Source organism: Bombus affinis, chromosome 15, assembly GCF_024516045.1.
Source record: "Bombus affinis isolate iyBomAffi1 chromosome 15, iyBomAffi1.2, whole genome shotgun sequence".
Classification (NCBI taxonomy): Eukaryota; Metazoa; Arthropoda; class Insecta; order Hymenoptera; family Apidae; genus Bombus; species Bombus affinis.
Window position 1 is genome coordinate 7266427 of NC_066358.1, and position 16055 is coordinate 7282481.

General features: G+C 40.7%; 1 long non-coding RNA gene across 1 annotated transcript in view; it reads right to left on the reverse strand.

Moving 5' to 3' along the window:
- Positions 1-394: 394 nt before the first annotated feature.
- Positions 395-16055, reverse strand: part of LOC126924871 (uncharacterized) — a 70544-nt gene continuing 54883 nt past the window's right edge. Inside the window, exons 2-3 of the long non-coding RNA XR_007713735.1 lie at positions 4285-4416; positions 395-4161 (exon numbers count right to left, since the gene is read on the reverse strand). This is a non-coding gene — a long non-coding RNA (uncharacterized LOC126924871). The remainder of the gene's footprint in view (positions 4162-4284; positions 4417-16055) is intronic.

The window sequence follows — 16055 nt, forward strand, 5'->3', positions numbered from 1 at the left end:
CGGTAGAATTAGAGCTCCTTGACAGTGGCGTTCGTGATCGTAAAATAATCGATACTCTTGCGTTACGTAAGACTTCCTAGCGATGATAAAAAACGAAAGAAAATCATACAAAGCCGTTGGCTTCTCACGGTGAACTTCGTGTCGATCATGAAAAAATGAAAATCGATTTAGTATTTAGTATCGATTTTGAAACTGTTTAACTTGCAAATAAAGAGAGAATGAACATTGTTTTGCGTTTGATATAAATTTTCGAATTAAATAGAAGAACATTGGGAATTCTTGATTGAACAGTTTCATTACGCAGTTCTGGAATCGATGACAGCGTGTTCGTCGGCGAACGCGACAGAAACGTTGTTTACGATTACGTAAAAGGGGAGAAATATCGAAGTGACTGCAACTGATAAATATATTCTGCGGTTCTTGAGTTCCAAACGTGATTAAAGAAGGTAATAAAAGACGGCGGATTCTTGCCATATTAATTAGTTGCAAGGTGTATATGAAACCGCGAGAGAAGCATCGAGACTCGGCAGGGTAAAATTACTTTGATTTCGTGAGTAGTACGGATACGATAGGATAAGACCTGATGTTGCTTTGAGCTGATCTTTGGAAGCAGTTTGCATTTGTGGTGCGCATTACCTGCGGTGTATTGAGAAACGAAGACAAGCAGCGAGCGAAACTAATTAGTTCCACCGTGAAAATATTTACCTGCTATTAGAAATTGATACAATTCCCTGAAATATTATACCTATGAAAATACGATATTATATGAAATTCTGTCGCGTAAATAAAATTTTGCATCGCTAAATTTTAGAATAAACTACAAACGAGAATTAGTCAAATACACGTTGCTATGTGCGCTTCTCAAGAACCAAGCTATCGACATAATTTAGACACACGAAACTAGGATCACAGTGTGCATGATGGCGAAAGTGAACGGCAATTCATCAATTGGAGAAAAATCACGTCGAGAATTTCAACTGTTCCTCTTTCGAAACTCGTCTGGCTTTTCTTCCTCGCGCAATCTCAACTTCGTGGACCATCCTGCGGATGCGCGTAGCAGTATGAGGCTCAAACCAAAATCCACGAATTTGTCATTCATCAATTCCAAATTAATTGAAGCTTCCTTCTTTCGCTTGGAAATTTATCCTAAATTTCTCCTCGTAAAATCTGAATCCTGTCACGAACCTTACCAGTAAAAGTATTACACGCAAACGATCGATTTGTCATTCGTCGACTCGAAATCAGAAACAGTCGCGTCAAAAATCCAGACTTCCCTTCGCCTGAAACTCACATGGAATTTTTTCCACGCGAAGTCTGAACCCTGTGGACTACCTGTCGCGATTCCACGCCGCGGTTCAAACCTCCTTCCGCCACGGTCGTATTTCGAGAACCAAGATCTAACAAACCACGACGCATACCGGCCGCGTACATCGTCGCGCGGCCTATAAATCTCCTCGGCCCATAAACAAAGCTTTTGATGCAAAAGGTCGTTGCAGCATATGCGTGACGAGTTGGTCGGCTAGCAGCTCGCGATGCACACACGTACACAGCATACGGATATACGCGCGTACACACAAAGACACGTATATGACGCGAGAGGGCGGGTGGACGCGTTGCCGGACGAGCCGAGGGAACAGAGTTGCTGACGCTGTTGCTGAACCCTGCTGAAAGCTCTCTGACGGCTGAATTTAACGCCAGCCTCGTCGACCCGCCGTGTAACTGGCAGCCTTTGCGCTCCAGGAACGTGGCCAGTTTCCACGATCGCCCTTTTGACTCTGCATCGAGAGACAAAGAGGGATGCTTGCCGCGGGTACATGGTGTTTCGTGGCGAACGTTGACGAGCTTAGCACGAACAATCGAACGTACAGCGGAGGTGATTTTTATAGTTTTTCCAGCGATTTTTCGAGGTAAAGCAAAGTGGAATTGGAATCTTCTCCGATGATTTTCGCACTCTATTTTTTTTTTTTTTTTTGTCCTCTTTTGTTCGCGGATTTTTAGCGTTTATCGATCTGAAACGTACGTTTGAAAATTTCGGGATTTGCCGGTAGAAGGGGAAAGTTTCTCGAATGATTCTAGAGCTTTGTGAGTTGCTTTTTAAAGGGGATATTGGCGAAGTGGCGAAGGTCGACGTGATCGACCTAGTGAAACTATCGTTGGACACGAAGCGGCATGATTTTTATAGCTTTCGGTGGTTCGGGGATTTCCTGAGGTGGCGCGAAAGGTCAATTGGAATTTTCTTCGGTTTAAGAATTTTGGTATTCGCGAGCAGAGGAGAAAAGTTTCTCGAATCATTCGTGGACATCGTGGGCTACTTTTTAAAGGGGATATTGGCGAAGTAGAGAACGTTGACGAGATTGACGCGAAGCTACTTTTATAGTTTTCAGCGGTTTTTGAGATTTCTTGAGCGATTTTCTTCGACGACTTTCGAACATGATTCCTCGAGAATTTTGAAATCTGTAAGAAAAATGCAGATTGTTACATTATTTACGGGCTTCGAGGATTTTTTTTCATAGGAAATATTTGTGAAATGATGAAGATCGACGAGATTGATGCGAAACTATGACGTAGAGTTGATTTCTATCGTATCTTTTAATCGACTTCGACATTTCTTTAAGGAAGAATATCGACATTGAAAAAGTTGGTACAAAACGACCATCAAACACAGTAGGATGGTAATTTTGAACGCTTCTTCTATTTCCATCTTTCAATTTCTTGCCATTCTACATGGATAACATCAATATAGAGTAATACAAGTTGACAAGCTTATGATTAATGTGAAATATTTATCAAACATAAGAGAAAAGCTTGGTAAATTTGTTTCTTCGATTTGTGAATATTAAGAAGAATATTAAAACTAGTATTAATTTATTAATTTAATTCCATTCGTCGATTTTATTGGAAAACGTCGCTACTGAACTGTACTATTAAAGTATAGAATTATCTTGTAGCTGAAATGAAAGGTGTGGAAGAAGCTCAAAGAGATATCAATCGACTGTACATATCTGTAATGGATGCGATTAGAAGGCGTTGACTGTCAGCAGAATAAGAGACTCGTTTTCGACGTGGAACCTTCCGCGACAGTAATGGGCGTTGCGTGATACAACTCGTCACAGGTGTGTTCACCACGATATCTCCATATGTTGTACGTCTCTTTCCAAAGGCACCTTACTTCCACCCATCCTACGCTGTTAAACATCAAAAAAATTTGTCTTACAAGTAAAACCTGCCATCGATTGGCATCTCTTCGCAGCAAATCTTCGACGAATATGGACGCAAATTTTCTTCAATCCCACTTTACGTTATTTTCACGTCGACAATTTGCACCTTGTTATTCCATTTTATTTCTATTAACAGAGAATAAGGAAAAAGAAGACGGTTACTGCGGACGAATATATTTATTGGTATTTATAACATTCTTCTCTTCCCAAAACGCTCAAGTCGAGGTAAGAAAATTCTCCAACTATTAGGTTGTCCGGAAAGTGTCAGACGCGTCTTTTACAACGATGCATCTTTATACAAACGTGAAACCTAATCTGTCGAACAATGTGACCTTTAGTTTGATGGAACAAAATGGATCATACGTAATTCGATAAAATAATATAAAACGGAAAACGCGCATCCATTATTTCCTTATAAAACGAAAGAAACTTTTCCGACGACCCGATACAAAGATGCCTTAACACTGGAACTGGCAACTTGCAATATGCGTATACCTAAGCGTGTCATGCATAATTAATCAAATTAAAATTAATATAACGAAATAGGCAAGTATAATATATCAAATGAACTCTGATATGCTCAAAAACGCTTTTAAATTTTTTGAAAAATAAAAAACCTGATCTTCCATGCTTCTACCGTTAGCCCTGCTGCGAGTCCTCGAGCTTTTACATTTGAATTTCGCTCTTGTTTCGACGATCGGAAAGACCGATGATTTACAAAATCTCCGGCGCGTTTGCTTCGTTTTCCTCTGCGATCGAGGAAACTTGTCAGTGATAGAAAAATAAGGATCGGTGTTTCCTCTGGAGCTTGAGAAATCTGTTAGTGACAGAGAAATACGATCGAGTGGAAGATAACGGAAATAACGCAACAGGGCTAAACCAATGCTCAGCCATTCGTAACTCGAAAATCGAATGCGAAAATCTTCTGCTCCGTCCTCTTCTTCTTTAACCCGTTCGAAAAGCCGCAAGAAAACGAAAGAAAAGGTCGTTAATCACGGCCGCAGACCGGTGGCCGGATTTCGCTGGCGACAAACAGCCGTAATCATACACCAAGCGTATTACTTACCGCGAAACGTGGGTAATATGAACTGAATCACAGCCGCGGTGATTCCCACATTCCCGGAATAGCGTCACGCCGACGAGGCCGAGTTCCAACCCCATCCACAGGCCGCCTCCTTTGGATCGTCAGCGACCAAACCTAAAACCGCGACATCCACCACCGACCAATTAGCTTCTCGAACGCAAAAATTGCAATCTCTGGTAAGAATATTTCGTATTATCGTAATTAGGCCGGCAAATAAACGAAAGTTTGTAAAATAAATAAGAAGCAGACACAATGGTGCAGTCAGAAGGAATAAGCAATGAGAGAAACAGCAGAGTTTTGGAAAAAAGTGTTGCAATTGACAAGAACAAACGAGATGACCTGTTATCGACAGATGTTTCGCAGGACAATATTAATTTTTTGTAATGGTATTTTAATTAAATGATAATGTCAATGTTGTTTAAAGTAAATGTTAGTTATTTTAACGTTGCTATTAATTCAGGGTAGCTATTATACACAAGTATGAATTTTCAACTTCAACATTTGTCCGCCACGGCGTAGAAAGGGTTTACAAAATGAACTTACGTTTGGTAAGAGCGACGAATAAATATATTGAGTTGGCGACTAAGTGATTGCGGATTTTGTCAATATCACCTAATGACAAAATTCAGTATACGATAGAACAGTTCCAGCGCAAAAGTTAATAAAATTCACAGTGTACCGATTTTTAAAAAAATGTCAAAACGTTTCTTACAATACACGCGACACGTTATCCTTACGACAGCAATGATAGTTGGAAAATAATTTTCGAAATCGTTGCATGCTTATTACGTGTTTTGTGTTTTCTACGAGAAGAAGAATAGGGTGGGTGGAAAAGCGAAAAAGGGGAGGGCAGCCGAGTAGCTAACCGGCGAAACGGCCGGAACAAACAACCAAACGGCCGAAGAAAAAGCTGGATACGCCGTCTGCGCGGCGCCTCGCGATTTTCGAATTCTCTGCTCGCGCGTGTGTCTCGGTCCTCTTGATAAGCGTTCGTGCTTGATCGATCGCGGACTGTCGTGGCGGATGAGACGCGCGATTAAAGAGAATTCCACGGTCGAGTGTCTGATTCTTGGATGACAGTTTGAGGGGATGAAAGGTCGATGACTCGTCGGCTTTGCTTCCGATTTTCGAAACTAAAATCGTAAAATCATCATTGCTAGACTGCGAAATTTTATGTATTTATAGGACGCTTAAAATTACTAAAACGCATGCAATATGACAAAATATACGAAATACCCAGAGTACAGTGCTTGTTAAAACGTTCAACGAAGGAAATAAATTACTTAGCTTCCACTTGTTTAATCACGTTACTAAAAATACGAAATTACATAGAAATCCGCGCTATAGTTATTTCTGACACTGAGACATCTACGGAGAGTCGAACGATGGATTTCTCCCAGCAGAATGGAATTTTCAAAGGTTTTCGTAAACGCGTGAAAGTCTCGTCTGAGTTTCGGTGTTCACGCAATTTCACGTCCTCGTGACATTTCCTTGAATCTAACGAGGTTGTCGTAATTTTTGATTATTTAACATCACCAAGAAGTGCATCTTACGTGGAACCTACCCGATAGTTTATTCTATAAATATTTTTCCAAAAGCGAAAGACACCTGAGTTTTAAACAAACACAACGAGATTTCCAAAAAGAATCAAAATTCGATAAAAAATTACCAAGATAGAAAATAACTGACTAAACTGGAGGAATTTCGAATAAAACAGGATTTTCGTGAAATTTCAAAGATAAAAATACGAAGAAATTGGGGAAGATTTAAACGAAAGAGAAGATAAAGAACAAGTTCGTTCGACGTATACGGATACTCGAGTTAATTCGGAAAAATCATGCGGAGAAATAGTTCGTCGGGGTAGTTTTCAGCGCCATAACAACGCGAATCTGATCGACGGATAACGAGGCGAAAGTGGGAACGCCTAATTGTTGAGCGATCTCGTGAAGGAACCCTCGACCGCGATATGTACAATTATCCGGCAACTACTCGGCCCGATTCGTAACAGTCTTGCCGTGTACAACGTGCAGGGACCTCGAATTGTATTTCCAGGAGCCGACTACCCGAGGTTAATTGAATTATCTCGTACGTATGCAGCCTGCCACCCATCCGCCACGGAATATCGCATTAGAATTCGAATATCGTCGACCAAGACCGATGCATTCGGTTCCCTCGTGAAATTTCTATGTGGAATGAAATTACTCATCGAAACATTATCGTCTCTTTTATCTTGCAGCGGAGTAAAATTTTTCTTTTCGATGTTCGATGAATAACAGAGGGAGGAAAATTCGATAAAAAAGTGATTAACAAAATTTCCGGTTGAAATAATCTGCTTTTCAATCAGTAGAATTTTGTACATTTTCTACCACCTTCATCGACGAATTTTTAGGGAGAATACTTTTGTCAATGGCATCGCTTGCATTTTTTTTTTCTTTTATTAAAAGTTCATATATGACAGCAAAATGTGCGATAGCGATTTTCTAATGGCAACTATATAATACTTTCACATGGATAGATATAACCTTGGGCTGAATTTAAGAAGCAACAAGTGAAGAATAATTTTGTAAATTAAACACTTGCTTCTGAAGAAGGAATAACAGATATATAAAATAACTTGAAATTTCTATTCATTCGTAAAAACAGAGATGACCTAAGAATCTTGTCGTAATATCGTAATACAAGAAGCTAGACGATAAAGATAAGACGACCAATATTGTACAATATAACTTGCTGCGTACTAATGCAATTTTCCTTTCTTTCTTCCTCCATTTTCTTTTTTTTTTTTTTTTATACAATATAAGACTTGCGTCGTACTATAAAACGTAAAAGTACGATAAAGAAGCTGTTCGAGCCATTGATAGCGCACGATAAGTAAAGATTCATCGATAGATGTCGACGAGATGGAAATCAAGAGCAAAGTAGAATATTCGCGGCGAAGATCAGACAATTAATCGAACGCGAAATAGCAAATCGAAGAAGAAACCATCGCGGTTCTGCCCTTTTTCCTCTCTGTTTTCCCTTTCTTTCTCCCTCTGCAGCCCGTTTACCCAAACTATCAATTGATGTCGAGGCACAAACAGCGGCGGCACGGTTTACACACACGCAGCTGCACCCCCGAACAGCGTCGATCCAAACAGAGCGGATATATCTGCTCGTCCATCTGTCGTTGTGTAACGGAACACCGGCTAATAGTATTAGAAATATATATATATATCTGACTAAACTACCCCGCTGTCAAACCACTCGATCGACGCACCCCTGCCCCTCCGTTGGATTACGTCTCTGTAAACGCCTCTCCATCCAGTTCTACCCCGAAAATCTGCTAAAACGACTCATTGTGCTCGTGCACGGCGTTGTTGAGTCACCGTTACGGTTCATCTCGATGACTCCGTTACGTGTTTCCGGTCGGTTCTTAGCGGCGGACACGATGTTTTTTCGAAAACGAAGATTGTTAATACGGATGAGAATAGGGGTAGGTTTGGGGAATTGTGGCAGCTACGGTTAAATATTGCGAAGATCGTAGGTGATTCTGTGTAGAAATGTTCTTCATTAATTTCTTTTTTATTTGCTCGTAGGGAAGTTGTTGTCGGTTCTTTGAGAATCGAAAATCATTGATACGGGTGAAAATGGGGGTAGGTTGGAAAAATCGTGAGCGCGATTAAATATATATTGGAATAATCGTAGAAAATTCTCTGTAGGCATTTTATTAATTTCTTCTCTGATTTGTTCGTGTGAAAGTTATCGACGATTTTTTGAGAGTAAAATTGAAGATTATTAATAGAGATAAAAATAGGTGTAAGTTTGGAAAATTGTGAGTCTAATTGGATATTGGAATAGGCGTAGATGATTGTGTATGGAAATGTATTTAATCAGTATCTTCTTTGATTTCAGACGATATTAATTGTTTATTCTATTTCTTTTTTTATCTTTTGTCAAACAACCGCACGAGAATTTTTGCAAAGTGTTACGTAAACTGTAACTCGCCACTTTCTCGAGTCGCTTCGCTGTTTTACAACAGAAAACTGCTTGAGGAACTAAGAAGCTTCTCAAAGACACGTCAAAGAACCCTTCAATTAAAAGAAGCAGACACTCTGCTTGACAATGGCCCAATTAACCTTTCTTGAAACTTTTAGCAACGAAGCTTCCAATACAATAACGAATCCGCGTGTACCGAAGAAAATACAAAGATCAGGAAAATTGGAAAATTATTTCTAACTTTCCTTCGTTTCAACGCAAAATCATTCCTCTTAAAAAAGAATATTTCTTCGAACAGAATTTCCTTGTAATTTTTATTCGCTTTTCCAAACAAACCTATTTTTTTTTTTTTTTTTTTTAACATTCCTTCAAAAACAATTTCTCAATTTCTAAACCAAAGCAATTTCGTCCAGAATCTTTCATCTTTCCAAGCAAAGTAATTTATTTCCAGAAAATGTTTTAATGTCCCGGCAATAAAATTTCCACGCGATTTTCATTCACCCTTTCGACCAGAGTCACCTGTTTGCCAGTTGTGGTTTAGACCGGAGGACTTCCGCGACTATAGTATCTTCTCTAGTATAGTATCTTCTCGACAGACATGCAACGTCCACCTTCCGATTGTAAACGTGGAAGCGACAAGGGTTAGCACGGGTCATGCAAAGCCACGTATTTCCGTCTGCCGTCACTCACCGCCGCCCTACATTGTTGCGTTTGCACTGATCTCTTCGAAAAACGCGCAACGAACGTCGTGACAAATTGAATTTTCTACAAAAGCCCGGCAGTAAACCGGAGTCAAAGCAGATTCCTACTCCTCGTTGCTCGTGTACTGGACACGAGCCATTATTAATTTCTTGTTGCAGGAAATTTCAATTTTACTCGACGCGATATAGGGAAATTTTCTACTTGCTATTTACACGTGTACTTTTCAATTCATTGGTTGTTCAACGACGACTAATTTACTAATTTTAAAATAATTTTCACGACGATTAATTTTGCGGTTTTTCTCTTGGTTGGAAATTTATGTATAAATAGATTTTCTACGAATATACTAGTTATATATAATCTTGCATCATTCTGTGCTTAATTTTTCAGCAAGCTAAATCGAGCTTTCCGTCAATCGATGTCCAATTTTCTAGAAATCTACATTTGTTTTTCCAGCAATGTGAGACTCATCTTGCGGCAACTTGAATTTCATTTTTCATGTAAATCTACATTTAGATTCTCAGAGTCTTATTTCTCAGAAATCTGAGAGTAATTTCTCAGCGATCTAACACAGATGTTACACGAGACACGTATTACAGTTTGATAAAAATATGTAACAGGCTCTGCTGATCCATCAAAATTTACATTCTTTAGACTCTCCGAGTTACGCGATTATTGTTTCGAAATTATCAGAAGGAGATCCAGCGATTTCGAAAGTATTTCAGCTGGAAACAAGGTGAAGCGTTGTCTATTCGTAGTTCGACTTGAAATAGTGGCGCGCTTAGGCTGTCAGAGAGTCTAAAAGCGACGTATCGATTAAGCAGCAACGTTCTTCGGGAGAGGGAACACCGTGGGCTGGCAAGTGAAATTGATCGTGAGCATTAACCTAACGCGAAAGACTACGCTGCTCGATGTTCGTCTCAACTTCGTTTTTTTCCCAAAATTTACGAAGAAGAAGCTTCAAACCTATCGCCACTGTCTTGGTCCATCTACGATCGAACTTATGCTAACTACATGCAAAACACGACTTACGTACAAAGAGGAAAAATTCAAGACATTTTAAGGAATCCAAAAAGATTTTCGGATTTATTCTTTACATTTTCCCTTCGTCTTCAAACTCGATTAATTGGAATTCAAGTTTGCTGCTCTTCGATCCACAAGTATCTACGTTGACTACCATTCGATGGATTTTGCGTGAAAAGGAAAAATTCAAGAAGCTTCTTTCTTCATTTTTCTTTCGTCTTTGAACTTCTGAAAAATGTAATCGATCCGAGTTCGCGTTTCTTTGTCCCTCGAGCGAGATTACGTCAAACAGATCCTAAGATTTGATGACTTCTGTATAAAAAAGTTCAAGAGAAGAAACGAACGAACGAGACGTTCTAAGAGAAACGACAATTTGAAGGAGTTTGTTTTCTCATCTATAAGCTCGTGGAACGTTGCTGATTCCAGTTCAAGTCTGTTACCCTTCAACCGTGATTATGTTAATCATAACTACCATATAAAAGGGAAATATAATAAACTGTGCTAAAAATCTGATATTTGATTAATCCAAACGACTACTCGATACAAAGGTATTTGACTCATGCACACGTTTATTGCTTCTGTTTAACGTTCAACGCTTATAAAAACGTCAATGAACGTCGATAATGCTGGATATTGCGTGGACGATAAAGCAAAGGAGAGCTTCGTACTGAAGCGCGATGCACGAAATTACTCTGTAAGCAGAGTGATAAATCGTGAAGCGTAGATGGCCAATGAGAGATACAAAACGCCTAATTACTCGAAGAAGCATCGGTAATAATAGCGATGCCGATGATCGAAGCGACGATCGTGCAACGTTTCTCTCCGCGAAACACGCGAACGACGTCGTTATTTCATTGAATTATTAATTCTCGCCTCTCCGTTTCTATCTTTATCTACGGATATAAAATTATAATTTTCTGCCCCTTTCGTTGTCCCTTGTCTCTCCATTTATTTTCCCTTTGTTTCTTGTTTCGTTTTCACCCTGCACGTAGAAGCGGCGACGCTCGAGCGACCAAGGGACAAATTTTTCCTGGCTAAAACTATAGTTTTCTTGCAGATAAAAGTCGTTGACATACGACGCGATTTTATTTTCCTTCCACGGTCTATGTCTCTATAAGAGCGCTAACGTCTCACGTTAACAGAGTATGGTTTGTCGCATATCGAAACAAGTTTCTGCGGTGACATGTGCCTTCCAACTGTTTAGTCCATAAAACTGACTTTTTAATGCAAATAATCGTACGACAGACTTGGAAATATCTCTGAACAGACAGAATTTCATAATAGTCTGCTGCAGGTTATTTCTGAAACGGATCAAAGAAATCTTCATTCGAACGCGTGTTTGCTTCAACGTTTTCGGACAGTTTACCACGCGCATAAGGCTACATCGATAAAAATTAAGGTACACAACGAAGATACAAAGAGCGCAGTAGCGTTTAATTAAACGAAATCGGAAGTTGCGTGCATCGATAATAATTAAAGGTTCGACTGGATCAAGTTAAAATCTAATCGAAGGAAGATTGTAAAATTGCGAAACCTCGTGAAACCCAACATCATCCTCGCCTAAGGATACCCATAATTCAAGGGAACGTAAACTCACGCACATGCAGTTAAAACTTATACGTCAAGTTCGCAGCTAGTACCTTCAACATTAGCAACTTCACGGTAAATGTTTGAAATGCAATTCAGTTGCTCTGGTCTCGGCCTCGCGTTTACATATCCGTACGTATCTTCCTTAAAAAAGTTGGTTCACGAGGCAACTCCGAAACGGTAAGATTCAACGACGTTAAATCCCGAAATCAAATATTCCTCGATATTTCGACCATATTACCATTGGAATATAATTTTCATTTCGGAGTTAGCCTAACCCCAGAACGACACAGTCGAACCACACTCTATTAATCTTCGAGTCTTATCCAAGTAGGATCACGAGAAGGCCAGAAACCTCGAAAAATCCGAAATTCTAAATACCGAATGCCAACGTCAACGACGTGGATGATTCAATGGCGCGTGAACCGACATACCCGATGGGGGGGCTCGAATTTTCCAACGGTTAGAGAAGTTGCAGAGAGGGCTACGAGCGAGTCAGACCTCACCGCGGAGGGTAAGAAACGACGATGGTTAATTAATGGATCGGCACGCGAGGAGGGCCCGATGGGCAGGCTGCCGCGTCTCGGTTCCCCTGGTCCCTCGACCGGTGACGTGAAAACGCGCCTAGCTGCATCCTCTTCTTTCCAACGTGGGCCCGTTTCGGTTCTTCGTGCGCCCCTCCACAGCTGGCCACGAATCTCGCGGCGGAGCACCGAAAACCCCCCCTATTGTCGGGCTGTTTTGTCCCGTCAGTCCTGGCCGCGCAATGCGATATCTATGGGTTTCTTTTGGGGGCCTGTGCCGAAGCCGCCATTATACCGGCTCGCCAACCCTCCCCTCCGAGAACCCGGACTCGCCCTCTGCCCCCCTCCTTGTTGTACCCCTATTTAGCGATGGGCATTGAATCCTCTCGCTCTCGTTCTACGTGACACGCGTGCTTTCCAGAAATTTCACGCACCTCATGGCTAAAACTTTGGTTTGGGCAAAAGACAGATTCGAGACGGTCTTATGGCCCGGTACAGCGACTGAGAACAGTATCGGTGCGGTATCGTATTCGTCGCAGCATTTACGAGCTGTTGATCATTCGGGCGCAAGTATATCGAGCTTCGTATCTTTTCTACGACTGCACGAATTTGGTACGTAGTAGCATTTGTACTGTGCTATAGACTGCACGTACTGTACGTATTATATTGTACGTACTGTATGTAGTAAATGGAATGGATGGAATGGAAGAACCTGGTAAAAATACGCCTGGGTGGAAAATAAATAGCTAGATATTTACATTTCAATACTGTTTGTAGCCGCTGTATAGGATTATGCTGTTATTAAGTTTATGATTATGGGCTTTACCGTGAACCTTGTTCTGGCTGAAGAGCAGCGTTTATACGGTGTTTGTGTGTTTTCCAAACTTTTGTTCGGGAATTTTCCTCCGCAGCGAAGGTGATGGAGGCCGGTAAAAGGACGACAGTCGTTGTCGGTGGTAATGTAGCGGATATTGAGGAAGGAAGGGTTGGATATAAAGATAAACGATCGGAATGGATTCCGAAGGTTAATTCTTCGGGTTTCTGTGGATCCTCAAATATTTAGACAATTAGGACGAAAGTATCCTACATTAATATTAAGCACCTATATCGAGTGCCAGAAAAAACGTCAAAATGAAACGTGTTCACGTTAAATAGAAATCTGTCAAATTTACCTGATCCCTTCTGTATTACCGAAACTCATAGAAACCGAAATGCCGAGCTAATCCTCGATCAAGGACCTACGTACGTAGCGTAGGAAGAAGCGATTACATGCTCGAGGCCATCGCTAGCGCGAGCGCGGACACGGTTCACAAGGGACGTGACAGGCTGGCGGGACAAGTCGACTCCCTCTCTTTCTACCCTTTCACTGGGAAACGTGTGTGGAAGCCGCGGAGGACCGGTGCCCTCTCGGTACCTCTAGTTTCGCCTATTCACGGCGGCGCGCACGTCGAAAGGGATGAAAGGCCACGGGAACCGACACGACTACCGACCAGTCCGCCTCTGGACCCTTCTTCGAGGCGACAGAAAGAGCCGACGTTGCTGTACGTTCTCCCTTCTCTTCTGCTCACTCCCCCTGCCTCCTTTGTCCTTCTCTCACGTCCATTTCTCTCACATTTCGTCCCCTTCTTCCTCCTCCTCCTCCTCTTCTTCTTCTTCTCTTTCTCTTGCTACGCTAAGATCGCCTACTTCCACCCTTTCTAGCTCTTTAAGCAGCCTAATTATTGCCCTATCGACATAGATGTCTTGGATCGGATTACGCCGACAGAACCTCGGAACCCCTCGGACAACGATCCGAATTTTCGGAGCCTTTTTAAACCATCCAGCTTCGCCTCGTGATCCTCGTGATTACGTTGGTCGAGGTGAAGAAGGAGAGAGGAAGATAGAGATAGAGATAGAGAGAGAGAGAGAGAGAGAGAGAGAGAGAGAGAGAGAGAGAGAGAGAGAGAGAGAGACAGAGACAGACAGACAGAGGATTTCTTTCGAGCATTTTCCTTTGTCTCGATGAAGATTATAGTGTTTTTATAAGGGTGATTTTTAGACCAGTCCGTGGAGAAAGTTTGTGAATTTTTGGCAGCTTTTACGATTCCATTTTGCTCTCACCATTTCCTTTTTTCTCGGTGAAGATCTCGGTGTTTCGATTTTTGCGCCACGCTACGGAGACAATTCTGGGCATTTTGGTCATTTTTTTTTTTTTATTTCGTTTTATCCTTACGATTTTCGTTTCTCTTGATGGTATGTTTATAACGTGATGTTTAGGTTACGCGAAGAAAGTTTGCGAATTTTCTTCAGTGTCTTTTCTTCTTCTTTTGGTTTGATCTTTATTCTCACGAAGATTTTTATCGTAATATTTTTGATTCTGTTCGTTACGATTCCACTTCATCTCGAGGGAGATTCTGATGTTTCCGTAACGCGATATTTGGGTTGGTTTGTAAAGAAAGTTTGGAAATTTTGGTGATTTTTCTTTGCTTGAGATTGTTATGCGTCTATAGCACGATTTTTAGGCGAATCCGTAGAGAAGGTGCGGACGTTTCTTACGAAGATTTTCATCGTAACATCTTTTATTTTATTCTTACGATGTCGCTTTGAATTAAGAAAAGAAAACGTGGAATCGTAGGGTAACATAACTTTTAATTGATTTAGCTGCGTGGGAAGTTGGAAAGACTATATAGTGGAAATGTTAGAAACTTTCCATCTTCCTTTTTTTTTTTTTTGATATTACTATTTTACGTCAACTGCACACGGGAATCTAGTTATAAAACAAGCTGAGTAACGTAACAAACATAGTGTAAGGAGCAAGCTTCGACGCAAGTTATTCTTTTTATCCGTAACCCACTTTACAGGTTGTTCTTCAAGGTAATTATTGTTGTAAGAATGCGTAAGTTGCACGAGCACGTATTGTTTGTTTTGTAGATACTTTCCTGTTACGCTTGGAATCTCCGGTATACGCTTCTTTGTTGTGACAGAATTTTACGACAAATACAACTAAATGAAACTGCAAGTTAAAATTGCAGTTTTTCTATGGCACTGTACTGTAGCACCATATAATCATGCGATAAATTCGTAATAGGATACAGTCACAAGTTTCGATATTAACTTCCAGTACACACCGTAGAGTGATCTAACAAATTATTCACGTCATACCTCTTCTTTCAACCTAATTTCATTCTTTCTCGGATGAATTTTTACTCTTGCTTAATTATAATCGTACATTTGTCATTGTTGTATGAAATTTTCTTCGAAACTACGCTAATTTATTAATAGACAAATTTAATCAACGAAACGAAACATCGCACAAGTAAAGTTAAATTGTGAAGTATAATTTTCAACACTCATCCAGCGGAGGGATTGCTACCGCAGCCATTAAATATTTCACTTTATCAAACGAACAGTCCACCAAGAACACTTCTCACCCCTACGTAATAATTAAATTTACTTAAAAAAAAAAATAAAATAAAATAAAATAAAATCACCGTTTAATCGAGCAACAGCGATTAAACACGATCTAGCAAATAATAATCCACGACCGCCTTCGCCTGCAAGTATTAATTAAAATTTCCCTCGAGTAAATTTTCCACTCGTAATACCAATTAAGAGTTAACGTACGCGAACGATCGTCTAATTGCGACTATGCGACTGTGGTGTCTAATTATCCAACGAAAATGAACATTTCGGAGGGTTAAAGGCGCGTGATGGAGGAAAAAATTGTGGAGAAAATCTGCCCTGCCTCGTGCAGGGCGAAAAATATCACTCATCGGAAGTAAGGTTGTCGATGCAGCCAGCACATGAATATCCAAGCACACGGCGGCCATCGATAATTCAATATCGCACGTACAAGTCCCCTTTTGTCGTGGCATGTCACGCCATAATGACGCGTCTTGTTCCTCGTGAAAATTTCATTCCGCTTTGCAAGACCTTTTCCACCCCCTTGGTACCGATGAAATT